The following is a 25,470-nucleotide window of genomic DNA, read 5'->3' as shown; positions in this document are numbered from 1 at the left end:
GTGGGCTGTTCCATGAGGATGAGTTGGTGTCGTCTGCATAGTATATGATTTTGAGTCCATTAGTTCTGAGGATGTCGCCAGGGGAGTAATTTAGCCACTGAACAGGGTTTGTAGCCGAGGGATGAGCCTTGGAGAATGCCACAGATGATGCTTATGGGCTACAATATGAAGGATGGATGGCGGATTCTCTGGGTGCATCCTGTGAGGAAGGAGGCAATCTATTTTAAGGCACCTCCCTAGACGCCGACATGGTGAAATCTTCTGATGAGGGTTTGGTGAGATGCGGTGTTGAATGCCACTGAGAGGTCGAGGAGTATGAGGGATGCTGTTTCATCCTGGTTGTCAGTGGTGGAGATCAGGACGGTCTGGGTGCTATGGTTGGCATGGGAGCCAGACTGTGAGGCGTCGAGCAGGTTGTTTTTTTCTAGGTGTTCGTTGAGCTGGTAGTTGATGCCTTTTCAAGGACTTTGGCGGGGAACAGGAGCAGCAAGATGGGATGGTAGTTTTTAAATTTTCTCGATCGGCAGAGAGTTTCTTCAGGAGGTGTCTGAACTCTGAGTGTTTCCATCCGTCGGTGAAGGTGGCTGTGGTGATGGATGTGTTGAGAATGGAGATGAGTTTGCCACTTTATAAGGTTTGACTTTATGATATAATGTAGTTAATTTAAACTCTGTGGAGTCATATTCTATTGGAAAAAGGATTCTCAACAACAGGCCAACTAAAATTATTAGTGTCATTAGCAATGGTGTTCAGACCAATAATTTTGCAGCATTTGCTATATGCCATCCATTTTCCATTGAGATAAAAAAGTACTTGTTGAACTGCCAGCAGTTTACAACCTTTACTTTAAAACAATAATAAACATTTCTTCTTTTCATCTTTTTCTTTCAAAACAGTCAACAATCCAAATAGATTTCAAAAGTTTTTTTTTAAAATCTAATTCAGTTCATGTTCTGGAACAAAATGTTTTTTTCTCTTATCTGGATCTTATTTAAAATGTTCACAGTTTGGACCAATCTATGACAGTCTCCCGTGAACTCTCATGGTGCTTCCTCTTCTGGTTCACTCTCAAAAATATATTAGCAATAGTGTATTGGATTGTAAGTCTCTGGTCTGACTCCTCTTCTTCAGATACAGAAGCATTCAGTTGAAGCATACTTTCTATTTGGGATTCTTTCTCTTGCTGGTCTTTAAGCAGCTTGTGATTCACTTTAATTATCAATTTCAATTACTTCAGGTTCTTCATTGATTGGCTTTGATCTTTCATTCTGCCTGTGCTTTCTTTTACATGTTCTATTCAGCATCTTCATTGTTTCAGCTCATGTATTTTTGTTTACTACCGATTAATTTTCGCCACTCACTGAAGGACTGGACCTTTGATCAGCATCAGCAGCTTTATTCATTGTGAACTGTTTTGTTCATCTGGGGTTTCTTATGGATCGAATTTTCAGCTACAACTTCTCACTGTTCATATCAGAGACTTATTCTTCCTTTCACCACTCATGAATTTGTCTTTGTATCAGCACTGTGAATCAGTGGCTGTGGACTCCACTTCTTCCTCCGCCTCACTCACTCTTCTCGTGTGAGTAGCGTATATCCTCTATGGAACTCCAGTACACTTCACAGCACTGTTAGTCACATGTATAACTTGAAATGGCCAGAGTCAACATTCTTCCAAGCAGTTTTGGCAGAAATGTTTCAAGATGACTACTCAGTCACTAGGATTCTACGGGTGGTATTGGTATTGGTTTTCTTTGGTCTGAGTTATTGCCACATTCACTTGAGGAGAAACAGATTTCACCTTTTAAGCTAGACCTTTTCAGTAATCTAGAAGGATGTCATCTGTTATTGAAACAAGTCTGGCTGAAGGAGTGTAAGCCAATCTCCTTGTTCTGCCCATCAACACTGTATGCAGTGAGAGACCACTCTTTTTGTCTGTGGCACTTCTGATATTCATTAGGACAAAAGAGTGTCAGGCTACTTTAGTGTGGTGGATGTACATACTTTAGCCAAATTGGGGTTTTATAGTTGCTTCCATCCTTTTAAATGTTTTCCAGAAGATTGAGAAAGATAACTTCAATGGAATTTTTTGTCAATTTGGAGAGCTGTACAAATCAATTGCGAAATCTCATATTTGAAGTAAGAGTTATAATCTATCTCACTATAGGTCAGCAGTCCAATTCTTGGTATTTATTGCTTTAAAAAGAGTTTGGAAACTGTCAAACTGTTTGATCTCCGGGTGGGATAGACCTCAACCCATTTAGTGAAAAAGCAGATAATTACAAGAATGTATTTTTAGCCTTTATGAAATCTTCTTGAAGTCTTGAAAATGGGCTCTCTGATTTGCCAAAATGATTCATATAGACGCTAATCCTCTGGCCTTGATTATTTCTCTGACAAATCAAACAATGGTGGCACAAATGTACTGCAACGCTACTGAATTTAGAGTTTTACCAGTATTTGATAAATGTACAGGTCCTGACATCTCTCCCTGAATGTGACTGAGCCACGAAACACAATATTTTGTCAGACAAGGTTTGATGATAGAATATCGATTCCCAAAATATCCCCATACACAAATATTGATGCAAAAATATCGATGTTAAAAATATTGACATCCTATATTTAAAATTGTAAGTACAAAAATATCGAAACACAAATATCGATGTAAAAAATATAGATGTACAATTGTTTTTATTTAAATATAAATGAATGTTAAATATATTAAATAATGAAATTAACTTAAACTATTTTTTTCATTTAATTATATTTGTTAAAATGTATATTAAATCTAAATCATTTTTTAACATGCATATTTAAAATGTCTCAGCTGACCTGCAGGTGTGATCATGTGTGATCAAGGCTGCAGGTCAGCCGAAATGCGTTTGCTGGAAGCCATTAAGCTACCTGAGCATCATTTCCAGTGTTGTGTGGATTTGTTCTGAGAGTGCATGTATTCCCATGGTGGGACAAACTTTGCTGGTTTAAGTGGTCGATGGGCTTCGTGGGCGTACGCACCACCTTCCAATGTTCCCTGGTCTAGGAAGAAGCATGTGGACCCGTGTTTGTATATGCTAGCATAGAAGAAAATGTGATAATCTACAAACGATACATAGATGACATTTTTATTCTATGGAAAGGGTCAGAAGAGAGTGCTCAAAGATTTGCTTCAACTATCAATGAGAACACCCTCAACCTCAAATTCACATGTTCTACCAGTAAAGAGAAAATACAATTTCTAGATTTAGAGCTGTACATATACAAAAATAAAATCCAAACTAGAACATACAGAAAGCCTATGGCAGGAAACCCAGTGCTGCATGCACAAAGTTTCCATCCTGTTAAACTAAAGGAATCCATTCCCTATGCAGAATGTCTACGTATGACCCGAAATTGTAGTACACAAGCCGGGGCCAACGAAGCTAAATCCAACTTATTTGACAGGCTCAGCAAGAGAGGATACAGTCCTCAAACTCTATCCCGAGCAGAACAGAAAAGTAAAAATGTAAATAGAAGGGATCTCCTATTTTCAGACAAAAACAAGAAGGAACAACAAAGGAAGTCCGTTCCAGACATTCCTAGGCTGATAACGGGGTTTAATGCCTACCACAGTCATGTGAGAAAAATCCTACAGAGGCACTGGCCTTTGATACAGAATGATCCAGTAATAGGGCAGTGGTGTGGTAGAAGCCCTTCAATTACCTTTAGGAGGGCTAAGTCGATGCGCAACCAGCTGGTAGTCTCCTTGTTCTGCCCATCAACACTGTATGCAGTGAGAGACCACTCTTTTTATCTGTGGCACTTCTGATATTCATTAGGACAAAAGAGTGTCAGGCTACTTTAGTGTGGTGGATGTACATACTTTAGCCAAATTGGGGTTTTATAGTTGCTTCCATCCTTTTAAATGTTCCAGAAGATTGAGAAAGATAACTTCAATGGACAACACACTTTAGAAGGACAACACGCTTTAAAATATTGGTCCAAGTTCCGCCCCAGTGGGCAAAGTCATTCCTCAATTGCCACGCCAAGTGGGCTACAACCAAACCAAAGAAGACTGGTAGTCAGTGCACTGACTATAACCAAGCCCCCCATATGGCTACACAACCAAAGAGGTTTCATCAAGTGCACAAAATGCAAAGCGTGCAAACAAGGCATTAACACCAAAGAAGTCACAGTCCCTTTCAGAAATAAACCCTATACCATCAGAGGCTGCTACTCTTGTAAAACAGAGTACGCCCTTGTTTGTAAATGCGGCAAGCGCTATGTAGGAAGCACCATCCATCCGGCACATGTCCGAATCCTGCAGCACTTGCGAGCCATAAGCAACAATGATGAAACATATCCTGTGGCCAGGCACATAAACAAAGCGCATTCCGGCAACAGCAATGACATCAAATATTTTGTCATTGACAGCATTGCCAAAAGTATCAGAGGAGGTGATCGCAGACTTGCCTTAAGGCGTCTGGAATCTAGATACATCATCTTGTTAGATTCCAAGATCCCCAATGGGCTCAATGCCGATGAAGCATTGACCGTACACCTATAAATCAGCGCAGCAAAACTCCCTCAACCTTTCCCACCCCTGAACATCTGCACCTTCACTTATGTAAATACCTTCTTTCTTTCTGTTGGAGCACAATTATTATTATTTCAAGTGATTCTAGTACGGCAACCCTTAGTACTGTTTAAGCACGGGTGGAGACCGGGTGTCACACCTTTGTATTGAATAGGAGGAGATTGGACTTGAATCTGCATTTTGGTGCATAATTGTGTATTTCCTACCACATACTCAATAGATATACTGTGACATACACATAAATTAACTCCACTTGGAGACGAGGCTCGTTTGAGTATCCTTATGTGTGAATTTTATATCTTTAGAAATATTGTTTGTTTATAAATATTAAATTGGTTAATATGTTGTATGTGGCAATGTTACCTTCATTAGACAGTCACTGGCAGTTACAATGCATTTTGTCTAAACAGATATTAGGATGTACCATATGCCCAGTCACCTTATACAAATTGAATATGTATTATTATCGGTTTGTATTTATGATCGTCCCAGTATCTTAAATCCCTCCATATGCATTGAATGATGAGGTCTTTCCTCTGTGTCTTCACGCGAATCTTGTCCCTTCATAATGCCTACCCTCAAACTGCAATTCCGCAGAATTATGCAATAACGATGCACTGTACAAGATCACTATAATGAACTAATTCACGGGGGTTATGTAATTCATTTATTTAAATAATTTTGAATGAAAGTATTTTGCATTCGCAATGACTGTGCTTAAACGGGTTTAAGAATTGATGTAAATAAACTCTTCTATGTTTGTTGTTGTACACACCAGTGAACCAGGGTAACCACGGTAACCAAAAACCAATCACAGTGATGTAACTGTGTTTGTGCTGAGGTATACATGTTTTACAATGTCATTTATGTAGATGAAGTGAGCAAGGCGGAGGCTTCCGCCGAAACGCGTCTTTAAGCAGCATTTTGGAATAAACTGAAACTTGAGTAGTATTCACGGTGTCAGTGCCATCCTTGATCGAGAGGAAATGCGGCTTGGTAACCAATATATATATATATATATATATATATATATATATATATATATATATATATATATATATATATATATATATATATATATATATATATATATATATATATATATATATATATATCCAGCAAAATACTCCATTCACATGAACAGACATATCTGACACACAAAGAGTTGAATTTGAATTTAAAATATTTGTATAGCGCATCATTCACCAGGCGGTTTCTTGGCGCAGAGTTGCTGTGCGTAATTTTAATCGGCAGGAAACAACGCGTTTCGCCTTGCAGCTTGATCACGTTTGCCTGTGGAGACCAAACAATTGTCCTTTTACAGTTTCATTTGACATAGAAATCGGACTATCACCCATGTGAATAAGAATAGGTGCCAATTTGGTGGACATATTTTAAGGAGCATATAATCATATAGACAGTAAGCATATATGCACAAAATACATTTCTCATTATTTTTTCAAATGTCCAGAATCTCAGTGTTACAATTTATAATACTGTTTCAATTGACCCAATTGTCGTACAAATACTCCGCGACCACAACAAAATACATAAATGGTCCTCGTTTTTGTGTAATAATTATTATATACATATACAGCCTTATAAATCCATAAATAATGCTGTAGAAGTTATCAATTCTGATATGAAGTCACGAGCCAAACTGTGAAATACGCATAGATGTACATGCGACAAGTATAATAAAGTTGGAATGTTTTCAAATGGACAACACGCTTTAAAATATTGGTCCAAGTTCCGCCCCAGTGGGCAAAGTCATTCCTCAATTGCCACGCCAAGTGGGCTACAACCAAACCAAAGAAGACTCAATTCAAGCCTCCCTGTCCACATGCAATACTACAATTGGTAATTGCCAGTAGTGCCTGTTTTTACACCTTTCACCTTAATATTCAAAAAGTAAATGTTTAGTGAGTCCAAGCCCAAGTGGGCAAATTCACATGACACCATTGGTTGCCTCGGACTTGATTATCCCCAATAAAGGCTCTCCAACATGAAACTTCTGTAAAAAAGTTGCCTAAGTGTTTAAGCAACCACTGGGTCTTCAACAATCAGATAAGTTAAGCTCCTTAGTCCTAGTCACACCATTTCATCAAGGCACCTATAGGATAAAAACATACATAGACTTTTTTTTTAAAAGAAAGACCATGGAGGTCCATCTGCAGACAAGAATCATAATGGCATTTCAATGGTACATACTACATTAAGCAAGGTGTACAGTTAATTCTTCGTTAATATTCAATCCATTTGGAGCCGTACATTCAAAATCAATAATGTACCTCGACTTCATTTTGCGAAGAGCTAATTTCCTATTACCTCCTCGAATTCCCAGATCCACCTTATCTATGACCACCATTCTCAACAAGCTCTCATTTTGGAAGTGTTCATCAAAGAAATGGCGTGCCACAGGGTATTGTGGATTGTGATTTCTGATCGCCCTTATGTGTTGTAAGACCCTTTCTTTGGCTTTCAGAGTTGTACTGCCCACATACCATCTGTCACAGGGACAAATGAGTAAGTATACGCAGTACATCGTGTTGCAGGAAAGAGATTTATTGATGGCAAACCTTCTGCCTGATGTTGGAATTACCAATTGTAGTATTGCATGTGGACAGGAAGGCTTGAATTGAGTCTTCTTTGGCTTGGTAGTAGCCCACTTGGGCGTGGCAATTGAGGAATGACTTTGCCCACTGGGGCGGAACGTGGACCAATATTTTAAAGCGTGTTGTCCTTCTAAAGTGTGTTGTCCATTTGAAAACATTCAAACTTTATTATACCTGACGCGTGTACATATATGCGTATTTCACCGTTTGGCTCGTTACTTCTGCCGACCCAAACACTGCTACCCTTCAATTCCACAAATGGGTCAGCTCGGCAGCCACAGCTCTGGTTCAAACTAAACAACATTCCCGTAACCGGCAAACCCCGTCGGCCCCATGGTACTCTGAGGCACTACGCACCCAAAAGCAATTATGTAGGCATAAAGAAAGACTATGGCGGAAAAACTACATTGATGAAGCCAAACTTAGCTATAAGGAATCAGTCGCCACATATAAAACCATGATCTCCGAGGCAAAGAAAAAATACTACTGTGACAGGATAGAAACAGCTAAAAACTCTAACAAAACCCTCTATGAGACAACTAAACAATTAGCTGGTCTGTCCGTCGATCTCACCCGTCCTCCCTCCCAGACTCTCTGCGACGCATTGTCCAACTTTTTCTTTAGCAAAGTTGACGACATTTATAGGGTTTTTACCAATATTTCCGCTACCCCCCCGGTACCTTCTACCTACCACCAGGGTCACACTTTCTCCCAGTTTAACGAGGTCACCTGTTCACAGGTACAGAACACAGTGTCATCTATTAAATCTGGATCAGCTCTAGATCCTTGTCCCCTGAAGGTGCTACGACCAATTATGGAAACAGTCATCCCTGCCATAACCGAAATCTGCAACTCTATGTTCTGCACAGGCATCTTCCCAGAGACACTGAAAAAGACCTCAATAAAACCTCTCCTCAAGAAGCCCACCCTTGATAAGGAAGAGCTGAAAAATTACCGTCCTATCGCTAGTCTCCCATTGATGGCCAAAATAGTGGAGAAAATAATGAACCTCCAACTTTCGTCCTTTATTGAGGAACATAAACTCTTGGACGAATCACAGTTCGGGTTCCGCCAATTCCACGACACTGAGACCGCTCTAATCAAAGCGGCGGACGACATAAGATCTATCCGGGACGCCGGAGGTACAGCTGTTCTCATCTTGCTGGACCTATCGGCCGCCTTTGACACGGTCGACCATACCACCTTGGTCGACCGTGTCGAGAGCATTGGAATCCAAGGCAAGGCTAGGAGTCTCCTTGCCTCCTTCCTGGCAAATAGATCCCAGGTCGTTACTGTCGGACCTTTTTAATCCTCCCCCTTGTCTCTGCCATGTGGAGTTCCTCAAGGCTCATCCCTAAGTCCGACACTATTTAACATCTATGTGTCGGACCTTGCCAAAGTCATCAGGGCACACGGGATGAGCCTTACGTCCTATGCAGATGACACTCAATTGGTCCTCGCAGTCAAGAATGACGGTCCCAAAATAGCTAACACCTTCAACCAAGGCATGCTGGCCATTGGAAGTTGGATGGCTCAAAACTGCCTGAAACTAAACTCTGATAAGTCAGAGGTGGTAATTTTTGGCAACCTATCCCCGCAATGGTCCCCCCTCTGGTGGCCATCATCTATGGGCCAACCCCCGGACCCAACAAACAAAGTGAGGAACTTGGGAGTCATTTTCGATGACCATCTAAATTTTCTGCCAAATGCTAACCAAACCTCTTCCTCAGCCTTCCATAAACTGCGGCTTATTAAGAAAATCCTGCCTTTCCTGCCTGAAAGTGCCGGCAAAACACTGGTGAGTTCCCTCGTCTTGTCGACCCTAGATTACTGCGACGCTTTGTTTCTAGGTGCCCAGGAGAGAGTGCTTTGGAAAATGCAGGCCATTCAGAATGCTGCAGCCAGGCTTTTAGGGCGCATTCCCAAACATCACTCGGCCGCACTCACCATAAGACAGCTGCACTGGCTACCAGTGAGAAAGAGAATCATGTTTAAATCCCTTTGCTTGGTTTACAAGGCTCTGAAAAATGTTGGACTCGCTTTCTTTGTCCAAAACCTTATCCCTTACCGTCCTCCAAGAACGCTACGCTCATCCTATCAGCATGATTTAGTGGTACCCCGAACCAAATCTGTTTCATGGGGGGACAGAAGATTCATGGTAGCCGCACCTAAACTGTGGAACACATTACCAGAATCGATCAGAATTAGCCCCTCCCTCTGGATGTTTCGCAAGCAACTAAAAACCTAGCTCTTCAACCAATGAACTTCTGCCCTATGAGGCTTAAAACAATGCAGCAACTCTAGCGCCGAGATGCCCAAGGGCCGTCGTTCGCGCTTTATAAATGTTTTTATAAATAAATAAATAAATAAATAAATATCAGAATTGAGAACTTCTACAGCATTATTTATGGATTTATAAGGCTATATATGTATTTCCATAACTAATTTTACTTTAATAAATTAATATCAATTAACAACGTATTAATTCATTTAAAAGAATTTACATACAACCATTTACCACTGTAAACCCCACAACTTACATCAAAGATTAATTACACAATTGCCATATTTCATTTGTAATTTATTAATTAGCATTATTAAACAAACAATTATTAATTAATTATAAATAAATTACTTCCCACCCTATTCTACTATAACCCTACCACCCACTCCTAGAAATATTAACATAATTAACATAATTAAATAATGATAATTAACAACCAATTAATACATAATTAATAATGAAATAACTCCCACAATTAATACTATAAAATATAAATTAAATACATATTAATAAATGAAAAATATGAATGAATTTATTACAATTAAATTACTTCCCACCCTATTCCCCTATAAACCCACAACCTAACAACGAATTAATACATATTAATAATAAATTAATTCCCACAATTAGCGCGATAAAATCTAAATTAAGTAAATACTAATACATAAAAAATAATGATTACTTTTTTCTAAATAAATTACTTCCAACCCTATTTCCCTATAAACTCACAACCCGCTACAGAACACATATATTAAAAGACAAAACAAATTCTTAAACAAAAATATAGATCACATACTTTTAAAATACATACAAAAAGTCATCACACTAATTAAAAAATCAATATTTTAAAGAACTATATTTTTGCAAACAACATGAACAACTTTGATATTTCCCAAAACGATATTTCTTACCTGCAAGTTGATATTCTTAACCACGATATTCTTCCTGCCGATATTTCCATATCACGTATTTAAAACTGGATATTTGTGTATGTCGAAATGTTAAACTCAATATCCTGTGTGTGCACCGTCAGACAATACATAATTATACTGAGTGATATAAATGTCCTGGTAATTTGTCTTGTAACCTGACATTTCTCATTTTCTTTTCTCATCCTCTGGGCTTAATCTTGGAGGTTTCTCAATTCACTAAAAGAATTCTGCATTGGATTCAGTGGGAAACGACTCACATCTTCTTGATTTACCACAGCATTTTCTTTTGAAACATCTTGTTTTGCTCTTCGAATCACAGTTTCATTTTCAAATGCACAGTATCTGGCCACTTGGTCCTCATAATTGTTTCCATATCGTTTCCATATTGATGGGAACAACACTTGACTACAGCAATCTCTTTTTGCTGCTGTATTGCTTTAACAAAATCAAGTATATAGAGACTATTTTTGATGGGAGTTTCAGAAGATGTCATAAAACCCCATGGACCACTGCAAAATCATTTTGCCTCTCTGTATAGGTCATCACATTAAAAATGTCTGCAACAAGCTCTTATCAATGTAACCAACACTAGCTTTTGTGTAAGGGCAGGCGGTGAACTCCGCTCTGAAAGCAAAGTTTGCAGAGATTTAGTAACTCCTCACTCCACTTGGAGTGCAAAGTTTACCAAAACTCCCCCTACGCAGCAGAGCGGATTTCACCGGTGCAGAGGACACTTACCTTTGTGGCAAATCAGTGTGCTCTGTCCGGCTTCTACTGCTGGGCCGCCCTGGCTCCACTTCCGCTACTCGTTGAGAATTTCAGGAAGAACTGCAGTGTGCGTGGCATACTGCGTGAAGACATACCTGACCTAGGTCAGTGCTCCACAATGGTCTGTTAGCGGGACATCCCAAGCCAGAACCTCACAGAAACAGGACACCCCCCCCCCCTTCCAGAATCGGTCCAATAAACTACAGGTCCATACAGAGTGGATAAATGTGCTTTCCTCAAATTCACATTGCAGGCACATGGGGGACGCAATAAGACCCATATGCCATAGTTGACTTCTTGTATAGTATGCTCTGTCTAAATATTTTAGCTGAATTAATCTCAGAAGAGAGGACATAGCTGCCTCTAGGGCCTCTACCCAGTCGTAATCATCTAGGTCATCTATGTCAGCCTGCCATTCAGCTGGAAGCATCATTGAGATGTTGGTGACTAAGGATTGATATATTCTTGTAACTTTATAACTCTCCAGGTCACTCATCAAACGTTTTCCTTTAAGCGGATTAAACTCTGGGATATAGCATGTCGGAGCTGTAAGTATTCGGAAAAATCAGCGATGATCCATCATGAAGTCAGATTGGAGTTCCTGGAACGATTTAAAACTGGTGCCGCACATTACATCCCCCTGTGTAGAGATTCCTATAGCATCCTATTCCAGTAATATGATTGAACGACTTGACCGCCTCCTGCTTAGGGGGGGGGCGTGGGGGGGGGCCTGGCGATAACTTTTAAGCGCAGCCTGCATTGCCAGCAGAAGCCGATAAATATTGCCAATTCTGAGGCAGCTTTTTTCAGTCTGACTCTGAATAGTCATTTTACATTAGCAGGGTTCTTAATCTATCACTCCCCAGGTCCAGCTGCTACATTTGTAACAAGTTCAATGGACACTATCCTAGATTATGCAGTGCGCTATGCCAACTTCATGGTATTAGGAGATCTTAATATACATATTGATAACAAGAATTGCCCGACTGCTAAAAACCTGGTGGAAGACCTCAGTGTGATCTAATTCTCGCAACTGGTCAATGCACCCACACCTGTCCTGGGCCACATATTGGACCCTATATTCAGTAATTTAGTTTCTCTAACTTTAGCTGAACCAACTCTGGTGGCGTGGTCGGATCATCACCTGATCTTGTTTGGGATCACAGTGCCCCCCCAACCAGTGGTACCATCTCAAAAACACAGCAAGCATCACGTCCTTTGCCAAACGCAAATAGACATACACTTGAGGCCTGTCTGTCGTCTGCAATATACAACTCAAGGGGTGAATTAACTTGGCTCCAGATGCCCTAGCCCCTCTGAAGACAATTACCAGCAAGCGGACTAAACCCTTGCACATTGATTTTCAGAGGCACTCCAAGAAACAAAAAGATCATGCAAACGGTTGGAAGACACATGGTGCAAAGAGCATGATGAACATCATAATTTACCTACCTTGCGGCCTCAAAAAAGTATCATAAAGATAAATTTCTATACGATACGAATTGAAAAATCGAAAACATTAAGTAGGGTGTTCTTCCAAATAATTGAATCTCTAACTTCCTTAGAACGCACTGCAATGACAATCCCTTCTTCAACTGATCTCTGTGACCAGAGTGCACAATTCTTTCTTGGCAAGTTTAACAACATTTATATTTTCTTTCCTGAGAGTCCTAAGGCCTCTAAAATGACAACTTCTTCCTACTCTCCCTCAGATATTTTGGGTAAACCTGTTAATCTGACACCCATCTCAGAGGCTGAAATCAGCAGCCTAATGCTTAAAGTAAAGTCCTTCTCTCCTTAGGACCCTGTGTCCCCGTCATTTCTAGAACAGGACAGAGCTGCCATTGCACCAGTGCTTACTGAGCTGCTCAATTCATATTTTTGCTCAGGCCTAGTTCCTAAAGAGTGGAAACATGCCTTGATGATCCCTTTACTCAAGAAGCCACATTTAGATCCAATACTCCCTGAAAATCTCAGACCGATCTCACTGCTGCCTTTTTTTGCAACAATTGCTGAAATTTGTTAATAAGCAACTATGCAGTTTGTTGAGGAGAATGATCTTCTCCATGAGACAGAATCTGGGTTTAGACCTTCCTTCAGCACTGAATCAGCTCTGCTTCCTGCGTTGGAATCGATCCGCAAAATTGAAGATGATGGTCAGATGGCAGCTCTTCTCATGCTTGACTTGAGCACCTCTTTTGATACGGTCTCTCATGGTCTGTTACTAGACAGGCTACATCGCACAGTGGTGGGCGGCACTGCATTAGGTTGGCTGGCAAACTTCTTGGAGGATCGTACCTTCCAAATCACTCTCCAATCGTCTGTCTCTACCATTTAACAGCTGAAACAGGGAATACCTCAGGGCTCAGCACTGAGCCAGACCCTCTTTAATTTGTACATGCACCCACTCACAGACCTTTTGGACGATCATTGGGTGCAGACGGTGTTATATGCAAATGACTCGCAGCTGATTCTTACCTTGGCCCAGGACAACCGCCAAGCAGCTGAGGATTTCAAGCTATGTCTAGCCGACCTGGCAAACTGGATGAAATACAGTTGCCCTAGATTAAATGTCAGTAAAACTGACATCCTAGTGGTAGAAAAGCAGCTATCCATTTGTTCCTTGAGCTGGTGGCCTAGTGAAATAGGGTCCCTACCTTCTCCGAGCCACAAAGTAGAACATCTTGGAGTCTGGTTTGACCCTACACTATCTTTCTCTGACCAAATGTCCACCCTCAGAGGCACATGTTTTGGGGACCTAAAAATGCTCAGGAAAATCCTGGGCTTATTCCAGACGGGACGAAAAAGATGGCTGTCCTGGCCCTTGTGACATCTAGATTAGATTACTGTAATGTTCTGTATCTGGGGGGATAAAAAAGGAGCATATATATGCTCCAACGGGTGCAAAAAGCGGCAGCTTGTATGCTGCTGAGCATCCCCAGATTTTGCGCCCACCGGAAGTACCCTGGAACCACTCCATTGGCTCCCTATCGAGGAAAGGATTTCCTTCAAAGCCCTGTGTTATGTTCACAGAATACTATTTATTTATAAAGATTTACAAAGTGTGCAACTAACAGGGTTTCCTGGAGCTGATCAGGACAATACGCTGGGCAAAATCCCAACATACCTCCCTCTGCTGATTCAAGCATATCACCCTACGCGTTGCCTGAGGTCGGCTGGAACGGGATTGGTTATTATCCCCAAATGCACCAGAAAATTCTATGCTGGTATCTCCTTCAGGCGTCGGGGTTCCAAGCAGTGGAATTCGCTTCCTTTACACCTTAGACTGGAGACTTGTGAATCAGTTTTTCAAAAACACCTTAAAACTTGGCTGTTTAAAAAAAAATCTCACTCTATAGTAGCATTGTTCCAGTCGTCATTTATAGAGGTTAGCCTTGTCGGAATTCAGAGCAGGGACACTCCGAACTGGAGTAGTCAAACGTTTTACAAGCTCCAATAATAATAATAATAATAATAATAATACTAATAATAATAATAATAACATTTGCAACAGAGATACCTCCACAGAAAGTGGATTGGAAGCAGTATCTGAGAGCTATACAGGATGTGCCCCCCCCCCCCCCACCCCCCACAGGAACTCAATTAGTACTGAATTAGCTTGTTGAAACCATGTAGGGAGAATGAGATATGGATGGTTTTGGAGTCAATCTACCAAATAGGGATAGAGGCAGTGGGGACCAAATCTTCATCACCTCCCAGGGGTGCCATATTGCGCTCCCAGGAGCGGGTACAATCCGGCGATGGGAAAATCCTTTTTCATTTTTTATTTTTTAATTTTTTATTTGGGTCACGGGGAGCAGCAGATAAACAAAATAAAATTATTTACATACAGCAAGAATAAGAGCAAAGCAAAAACATATCATTGACAAAAAGATAGTAAAGTAATAAAACAATTATGAAAGAGGCCGTTTTTATGACATAATTAATCCCCACATTTTATCCACTTTCCGCTTTCTATGCAAGCCCCTTGTAATCACTAGAGAATACTCCATATTATATATTTCCTTGACGAGACTCCACCATTCCATAACCATCGGTAGATTTTGTTGAATCCAAACTCTCGCAATAATCAGCCTAGCACAGGAAATTAGAATATTCAACAGGTCACATAACAAACTATTGACCCCTGAAACACCCACATATATATCCGTCAAAGAAAAAACAATAGGACTAGCTAATCTAGTAGAAACAATTTTAGTAACACCATTCCAAAATTCAGTAAGATGCTGGCAAGAAAAGAACATATGAATAATATCAGCCCCAATTAAAAAACATTTAGGGCACTTCGTACGGTCACTGGATTTATTATTTGTTGCCCATTTGAGAATTCTATCGGTGTGTAATACAGCTGGCATATTGTTTTAAATAACTGCAATTTAAGATTTGAAGATTGAACAGAAAGATTAAGGCTATTTGAAGATGAAATAATCAGATCCGGTGATACATTCATAGCCAATTTGCCAGTCTATTTTTCTGCCATTTTAGTAATATCATTAACATTATAATCTGAAAATATTTTGTACCCAATACTTATCAAGGCTTTATCTGCTTCTCTATAGATACAATTCCATACTTCAGATTCAAGCACATTGATAAATCCTAACTTCCGACAGAAATAATCCCTAATCTGATAATATTTGGACCTAGCCCCTTCTGACAAATTATAGCAGGCTTTCAATCTTTCAAATGCAAAAAAGCCGTTATGATCGGATCTCCGACCGACCCCTGCCCTCACCATGTCTTCAACAAGGCCGACGCTGTCATCGCACCCCACCTGTGGGACATCATCAACACCTCCTTCGACACCGCCACCTTCCCTGAGAGCTGGAAGCACGCCGAACTCAGCGCTCTACTAAAGAAACCAACATCGGACCCCACCGAACTCAAGAATTACCGCCCCATCTCGCTCCTCCCGTTTCCAGCCAAAGTCATCGAGAAGACCGTCAACAAACAGCTGGCCGCCTTCCTCGAGACGAATGGATCCCTCGACCCCTCACAGTCTGGCTTCCGAGCCAACCACAGCACCGAGACCGCCCTCATCGCTGCCACCGATGACATCCGAGCCCTGCTGGACAACGGAGAAACAGCGGCCCTCATCCTCCTAGACCTCTCCGCGGCATTCGACACTGTCTGCCACCGCACCCTAGCAGTGGCGTAACGAAACCTGAGGGGGCCCCCCTGCAAAGTTAATGGAGGGGGCCCCCCTGACCCACCGCCCGCCACTTTGCCCCACCGCCCACAAATCTGGTATATTTTGAATTGAAACCTCCAACATTTAATGAAATGCCTCTATATTTGCGTTCTCAAAATTCTAAATAAAGCCCTGATGGCAGTTCGGGCTGGACTGTTCCCATGAGGCACAGGGTCAGACTGATTTGCATATGGCCATGTCTGAACTGGGGTGGCTGAGTGGGCTAAAGAACGGTGATGGATTAAACCGAGATCTGTTGACTGGGTGTGAGTGTTTGATTGGTTCAGATGCTCCGTCCATCACCCCCCCCCACTTTTGTACCGACAGTGAAATTGTAGCACAGCCGATGGGAATCAAGGTTAGTAATATGGGCAGCCGCCAGGGATGGATTGGCAAAGCTCATGGGCCCTGCCTTAGTGTCACCTCTGGGCTGGTTCCATGGAGGACAACCAACCACAATATCCTACTGGCCACCCAGCCCCCACTATGGCCACCTGAATAGGCCACTATGTAGGGCCGGCTTAAGCGCTGGTGGCGCCCTGTGCGACAATGTCTGTTCCCCCCCCCCCGCCCCCCCACCCCCACAATGACCACCTCTGCCACGGATTCCCTCACTAGCACCCTTTAACAGTGTCATTTAGTTTTAAAGCACAAATTCGGAATTTAAAACGTAACATCATTGTTAGGAGTTCTCTTTCATAATAAGAATTATTTTCTTCCCAAATGAACCCATTTTGCAAGATTAGGATGATGAAAGACTGGGCAAAAAACCTATAGCTCTAACATATACCTTGCACTTTGCATGCAGCTCTAGGATGACAGTTAATAGCTCAATGTTCTATATTAGGATTTTGCCTTAGAAACGACAAGTAAAAAAAGGAGCTCTCTTACAGAAGCAGTTACCCACTGACCTATTTGCATTATATACACTTCGTTATATGCATGGTACACGTTCTTAGCAGCAGGCATCCTAACCCTCTGCACTACCTAAGGATGAGCCAAAACTTCCAAAAGACAATCCTTCCAGGAAGATGATAAATCACCTGAGTTATATTGACGTTTTAATTGATGTCTGAAAATTGCTGGAGGCCAGGAACACAGCAACAGGTGCTTTAATAATGATAGTATACTTTTTTTAAATGACGCCCCCACCCCAAGTCAACGTCCGGTGCTGTCGCACCAATCGCACCACCCTAGAGCCGGCCCTGTAACTATGGAATGTTTAGGCGAGTCGCTGCACAAAAGGCTGTGCTTAGAGGTGGGGAGCTGAGACGAGTGAGAGGCCACTTTTGTGGCTGTAGTTTTGGGCCATCTTCACCTTAGCCCGGACAAGCAGTGCTATTCCACATTCATTTCTGCCAGTCCATCACACTGTGCCTTAATATATGTGGTCGGGGCGGGGCAGGTGTTCCTCTGGTCATTAGACCATTCACAACTCGGCCACTGCGGGACATGGGGCTCGGTAGGTGGAACAGCTAAACACAAAAGCAGTGTCTTTGCAGTACTCCTCTGCCAAGCACTCCTTGCCCTGAGGCAATGGCAGGGGGGTGGGAAGAGAGTGTGAGAAGGCTGAGAAGCCACGCAGGGAGGCCAGGCCAGGTGTTGTGGCCCTATGGTCGTTTGGCACCCTAAAGGTTGTGTTTTTCCTATGCTCCCTCCAAGGCAGGCGCTTCACATTCATCCCGTGGTAGGCGGGGAGGACAGGTACTATTCAGAGGCCTTCCTGAAGGCCAGGTTTGGCTCTACCTTTTACATCCATCTATGTCAATAGTATGATTTTAATTATCTTGAAGCCCTGGAAAGCTACATTGGCTAGAAAATACATAGTAAGCCAAAACCCAACATTTTGTTGAATGTGGAAGTATAACACTGCTACTTTAAATAGTATTTGTTTTTTTTAACCATAGCTCATGCTGGCTTGTTTTTCAGTCCTTAGTAACATGCTCACTGAAAGCTGGTCTGGCTCAATATTCATTACCCAGGGCAGAGAAGAGGTTAAAGTCAGCAGCACATTTCAGAGTACACATTTTGCACAAAAGCATATTGGTTCACAAGGCAACGCATGTGAACCCGCGGGCACATGGCCTCTTGTTTATTATGAGGCTGGCTAAGCATCATGCCCCAGACATACTGTATACCCTTAATGTAAACCACAATAAAGTTTCATCTCAACACCTCTTCTTCATATGGTCACCGCCACCCCAATCTCAGCTCAGCGACCTCTTCACTTGAGGTTGGCCCACCTCCTTCACCTCCATTCCAAGAGTGCGTCCTTGGTCCTGCGCACATAGAGTACTGAATAAGAGGAGCGAGGGGGTCCGAAGAGGGGCCTCTCAAGCAACGGACTGTCGGCTCTCTGCACAGGAGAGACAATTGTCCGCCGCCAGGCTCCTAGTGGTGCCCTTAGGACGTCGCGGGGGGGGGGGAGCGCAGTGCAACAGGAGGAAGCCAATAAAACTCAAACTGACAACAAAAAAACGCACTTCCCTGCATTAATGTAATAAAAAAGACAACATGTGTTGCTAATGCGTTGCAGGAGGTGCTGCCTTTCTCTTGTACCTGCCTGTTTTGTTGTTGTGGCAGTTTGTCTTTGGAAGTAGGTGGGGGATGCACACAGGGCAAGCGCCACGCACCAGTTTTGCTTCAAGCAAGCACGTCGTCACTACGTCGCCTGCACAAGCTCAATGGCTACAAACTGTGGTGCGCCCAGGGCACAACAGGCCACAATGCCAGCAAGGGATGTGTGCCTTGAGTACTGGGGTGCAACTGCCCCGTTACACTCTTGTGCTTCGGCACCAGTGCACCTACAGCACTATCGATAACTACGACTCTGGTAACTAACGTTTAAATCATAGCTGCCAAGGTTTGAGATTGCTTATGTGTGACATTTTCATAACTTTAGTGTAATTAGGAGTGATATTCGCCTACTATGAGTGACACTTTGTCGCGTGCAAAATACAACAAGGAAGACGAGAGAAACATAAATGTCAGCAATTACACCCAATGAAGCAATGAGAAACTCTAAGAAGAGCTTAAAGTACCATAAATAGAAGGGCACAAACCTAGTGCCCTTACATAGGGGTGCTGCACGGAGGGTGTTTATCACTGCAGCCAGGCTCCAGATTCAGGGGTTTTGAGGGAAGGAAGATGGATACTTGGGTTTGCTGCCTGGCGATTGTGGGCCGCTGCAGTCACCAGATTCAGGTGTCTGAGGAAAGGAGGTTGGAGAAGGTTCCATACATTGGGGTGCTGCCTGGAGACAGAGGGGTGTGTGAAAGCTTCATACACACTGCTGCCAAGTTTTCAGACTTGCAACATTTCCATGGTTTCAGTGCATGAGTGACACTCAACTGCAAAATGTGTGTCACTTAGTGTAACATTTTCCTGCAAGCAAAACCAAGCAAAAGTGGTTGATAAAAGATACATATTAGAAATGACACTTTTTTGATCAATGAGAAGCCCTAAAATATCTTTGAACTGCAGCAAAACCCCTGAAATTGAAGGTTAAAATACTGATACAAAGCTTGGTATACTAAGAAAATATAAACGTAAAGCAATCATCATAAAACATCTTACCCCCCCCCCCCCTCCATGTCATTGCACTTCATTGCGTTCTAATAATACAGTTAGGTACCTGCTGCAGAGATCAAATAAACACAGGGTAGATATTCTGATGTTCCAGCCAGTACAAGAAAAGCTAAATCACAGCTGGTACATATTTTTACCATTTATCTGTATACTTCATGGAAAATATATAAATAGAAAGCATGTTTAAATGTGTTATAGGGACTAATACTTAAAGTAAAAAAATTGCAAATGAATACATAGGATTTTGTTTCCAATTAGTATAAATCATGTCCAGAATTCAGGCCTTTGCAGATTTGAAAATACAACTACTAATGCCCAGTAATTTTCTCTCGGAAAGATGTCAACATTAAACTGAAATGCATGACTCACCCGTGTGCTGCCATTTCAGTCTGTCTCAGAGCACACGGCGAGTCACACAGAGGCAGCTCTAAGCAGTATCTCGCTCTGGCTGGTGGTAGTTTTCAGTGAGCTGAATAGGGGACCACTGGAATGTTATTTTCCGGTGGGCCAAGCAGCGTTGAAGCAGGCTAGAGAGCAAATCTGGGGGCGCCAGTCACGTACGCCAACAACCCTGTAAAGGCTCAAATGCATTGACAATTTCATGTCACGTGAACCCGAGCCTCGCACACACTTTCAATCTGCTGAGCAATACAAAAGCGAAAGTTGAATTTGCTTCCAAATATTTATCAGCTATAATGAAACCAGCACAAACTGCTGGTTGCCGCCAGTGGCGGAGTTTATAACCAACACAAGGCACAGCCTGATGTGGTGGTGTCTGTTCTCCCGAAGGGGGCCCCTAGAGCTTAGAGGCCCCCCCGCACCGCGTGGGCTGCGGGGGCCTGTGTTACGCCCCTGTACCCTAGTGCAGCGCCTCAGCAACGTCGGAGTCCAGGAGAAGTCACTGGAATGTATCATCTCCTTCCTCGACGGAAGAACACAGAGAGTCCGCCTACCACCGTACAAGTCAGAGGCCACCGAAGTCATCTGCGGCGTCCCTCAAGGATCCTCGCTCAGCCCCACCCTTTTCAACGTCTACATGAGCCCCCTCGCGGCCATCGCACACCAACACAACCTCAACATCAACATCATCTCCTACGCTGACGACACCCAGCTGATCCTCTCCCTGACCAACGACCCCGCCGCCGCCAGAGCCAACCTTCACGAAGGGATGAAAGACGTAGCCGAGTGGATGACGACCAGCCGCCTGAAACTGAACTCTGACAAGACGGAAGTCCTCATCCTGGGCTCCTCGCCCTCCACCTGGGACGACTCCTGGTGGCCCCCCTCCCTGGGCACCGCACCCAAACCGACAGACCATGCACGCAACCTAGGCTTCATCCTGGACTCCTCCCTCTCCATGACCAGACAAGTCAACGCCGTCTCCTCGTCGTGCTTCAACATCCTGCGCATGCTATGGAAGATCTTCCGGTGGATCCCCACCGAGACCAGGAAGACGGTCACCCAGGCCCTCGTCACCAGCCGTCTGGACTACGGCAACGCCCTCTACGCCGGAACCACCGCCAAGCTCCAGAAGAGACTCCAGCGGATCCAGAACGCCTCAGCCAGACTCATCCTCAACATCCCCCGACGCAGCCACATCTCCGGACATCTGAGAGACCTGCACTGGCTCCCCGTCAACAAGAGAATCACCTTCCGTCTCCTCACCCACGCACACAAAGCCCTACATGACCAAGGCCCGAGCTACCTCAACAACCGCCTCAACTTCTACGCTCCCAAACGCCATCTCCGATCAACCAGCCACGCCCTCGCCGCCGTCCCCCGCATCCGAAGAGCGACAACAGGAGGATGGTCCTTCTCCTACCTGGCCGCCAAATCCTGGAACTCCCTCCCGACCGACCTGCGCCTGACCCAAGACCACCTCTCCTTCAGGAAGAAGCTCAAGACCTGGCTGTTCGAGCAGCAGCGGCAACCCCCCCATGCGCCTTGAGACCCTCCGGGTGAGTAGTGCGCTTTATAAATGTCTTTGATTGATTGATTGATTGATTGATCGTATAAGTCTCCCAAAATTTTAATACCACATTCTGATAGTAAACGGCAAGCTGGACCCTGAAAAATTTCCGGTAAACCTGGATTGAGCCACAAAGGGGTTTGATAGTGAAACAGAGTAGCTTTACTTTTAGCTAGAATGGAGCGCCATATGTTAACTGTATCTCCTATCGTCTTGAATTTAACCCGTTTAAAATAATTGGGGTCATTTAGTCTGTAGAGGAACATATTTGCATCTACTTCTAACAAAAATTTATGAAAATATAAACACTTATCAGGGATCAGCAAACTACGGAATCGGGTCAAAAAAGCAGACCAATAATAGAGTTTAAAATCTGGAAGGCCGAGTCCTCCTTGATTAAATGGAAGTTTAAGAAGAGACAGGGCACGCCGTGCTTTCTTATAGCCCCAAATAAAACTGCTGATAACACCTTCTAGTCTTTAAAAATAAGAGTTGTTAACCCGTAGAGGTATAGAGCGAAAAAGGTATAGGTATTTAGGTAATATTTTCATTTTAACCAAATTTATTCGGCCAATAATACTAAGCGGTAGTTTATACCATTTCTTAAATATTATCGCTGTCTCTTTTAATAATGGTTCATAATTTAATGCCACAATTAAATCAATATTCGAGGAAATGTTAACTCCCAGGTACGTTGCAACGTCGCATCTCCCTATCACTGAGGCTGAAAGCTGATGGTTCGAAATGATTTGAGTTTTACTTGCAAGGCGATGGGAAAATCCCAAGATATTCAAACCCTCTGTCCACCAGAGTCAGACTCAATGCACACCTATGCTGTATCATGTTTAAGGTTTTAATTAACTAATGAACTATATATTGATTAATTGATTGATTGACCATAATCATCATCATCGCTCCTGTTTCTGTCTCCATTATTGTTTGGAATGGGAAGCAGCATTGCAGTAGTCAAGTAGTTAGTTACATCTTTTGATTGAAATATTCTCAGCTGCCAGTATGACTTGGTCATATCTGGTCTGGCGACTGTTTGTCATGTGCTGCATCTGAGTAATAGTCAACAATACCTCGAGAGAATGTGGAACAAACACAATCAATTTATGTTCTATCATAGTCCCCTCACTTTGCGCAATTTCAATACAAACATCTGAAACCAATTTCAAACAACCAGAAAGACTTCCAGGTACTGGTTCCAACAGCCGATAAATAGTTCAATTGTCTCATGATTTCTCCTTGTTTCTGTGTAAGTAGAGAAAGTGTACAGCCGCCTCTCTCATGGCAATAAAGAAAAAACTCAAAAGTGTAGTCAGGCATTCAAAGGGCGGGTGCATTGCACAAATTTCCCCTCAACACCTGGAAGGCCTGCAAACATTCATCATCAAATGTTACCGGATCTTTGGTGTCACAGTAAGTTAGCATTACTAAAAGCTTTGCAATCAAGGACAAATTTGGCATCCACTGATGACTGTAGCCACCAATTCCCAGGAACATCCTCAAATTCCTCCCGGTGGTATGAAGATTCATTTTCTGAATTGCAGATAAGTGAAAGTGAAGTGAAGCTAAAATAAACCACTTTTTATTTCATTAGTATGTTTTGTGAGGGAAACCTTATGACCATCTAACAGTGCATTTGTGTGAAGTTTACAGTCTTCGTTTGTCTCAGATGCTACCAATAGATCTATGTATTGCACCAAGAGTATCAGGGCAACTGCAAATTTGCTAAATCCTTTATAGGATCAATCTTTACGAATACCATTGGGAGATTTGGCACAAAACAAGAGCTTTACTTTGGAATTGAAACATGAATAAATAACGGCTGTCTTCATGCAGGGAAATGGAGATGAACACTAGGCATAAGTCAATCACAGTATACCATTCTTCATCTGTGTATATCTGGAACAAAATTACTGACTGGATTCAGTGCCCCTGGACAATATGGAATCACTAAAATATTTGTTTTTCTTAAAATCTGGAAAATTCTTCATGTACCCCTTGTGTTTTTTTAATTCCCTTTACGGAAGACCTGCAAGGAATACCAAGCACTTCCTCAAGAAATCCCTGTTCAATCCTTTTTCCAATGATAGGCTTCATCCTTCTTCTGCTTCTCTCGTTAATTGTACTATTTACCTTAAGGCAAAACTGCATTTGGTTTCATATTTATTCTAACAAGGTTTGCACTTTTAATTAATCCTGTCCCTTTTCCTGAGAAATCCCACACATCTTTTTTGACAGTATGTTTCAAATTCAGAGGCAAACCATCTTTAGTCAGAACTGGGAACAGGTTGAGTCCTATGATTTAATTTTAAACAAAGAGGGGGCTATTATAATGGTGGGCGGATTGCCCCGCCGGGCTGGCGGTAGCCTCTGCAGGCCCGACGGGGGTGATCTGCCCCCCATCTATGCCTGATTGACCCCCCACCATATTAGTATGGCTGGGGGTTCCACGGTGGATGGAAATACCGTCCTTGATTTTCCGCCGGTCGACTCGTCAACCGGACGTAAAAGGGGCATAACAAGGTGACGGTGTCTGCAAAAGACTGCCATCCATATTATGTTGATGGCGGAGACTAGCCGTTCCATGACGGCATTGCCGCCATGGAAAGGCATGCGGTTTTTACTTTTGGGGGCCCGTTGTGGGCCCCCCGGGTGTTGGGGGGTGCACTGCATTTGCATGCACAAGGTGGCAGGCACTGCGCGGTGCCTATCGCGTTGTGCATGCAAATGCACAACATTTTTCACATTGCTGCGGGTGCGGTTTACAACACCGCCCGGTGTAATGTAAAAAATGCTGGATGCGCCCGCTAGTGTGGTGGGTGCATCCTAATTTGTATGGCGGGACCGCCGCTCCTAAGTCAGGCAGTCCCTTTTGCCATTGCCCACCATCCTAATAGACCCCAGAATCTTCATCTTGGGTTTTAATAGTGGCACCATACAATGTACAATAAATCACACAGTTCATTTTGCAAAGCAGGTCTCTGCTCAACGGATTTACATGACTTTGGACATCGGTTGTAACCTGATTAACAATCTGTGTATTGCTAATGTTTATAACTTGGATTTTTCCTAGGAGGGGTAGATTTGAAACCTTCAGAGAACAAACTATAGAGTAAGTAGCTCGGGGATCTATCAAGAAAGAAACAGGGTGGCTATTGGCCTCACCCTTAATATATGTGCTACTCTGGTCTACCTCTAGGAATGCTCTAAGCAAGCAATCCTCCTCCCCTCAGGCACTGTCATTAAGAATAATTTTCTGGAAAAATTTAAGGAAAATTATGACCTAGAATTAATGGATTACATAACATTTTGTTTTTCACATTTTGCTGCAACACTGTGGCTATGGGCATATTCATGTGAAATTGTCTGTTTTTCCTTATTCTTCATAGGAACTGGTTAGGCTGGGGCTAATGATTGCATCTGAACCTGATTTACATTCCACTAAATCTGGGGAACAAAATAATTCTGGATTTAATCTGTATTTTTGACAATAGTCCCATTTCCAGTGCCTGATTTT

At 42.7% G+C, this 25,470-nt stretch overlaps 1 protein-coding gene across 1 annotated transcript in view; it reads left to right on the top strand.

Annotated features, from left to right (window-relative positions):
* Positions 1-25,470, top strand: part of GPR158 (G protein-coupled receptor 158) — a 1,459,961-nt gene that overhangs the window by 1,155,324 nt on the left and 279,167 nt on the right. The gene's annotated exons all lie outside the window — the stretch shown is intronic.

The sequence above is a fragment of the Lissotriton vulgaris genome, chromosome 10 (genome assembly GCF_964263255.1).
Source record: "Lissotriton vulgaris chromosome 10, aLisVul1.2, whole genome shotgun sequence".
Classification (NCBI taxonomy): Eukaryota; Metazoa; Chordata; class Amphibia; order Caudata; family Salamandridae; genus Lissotriton; species Lissotriton vulgaris.
Note: the sequence above shows the minus strand (reverse complement) of the source record. Positions and strands in the feature narration are given on the sequence as shown.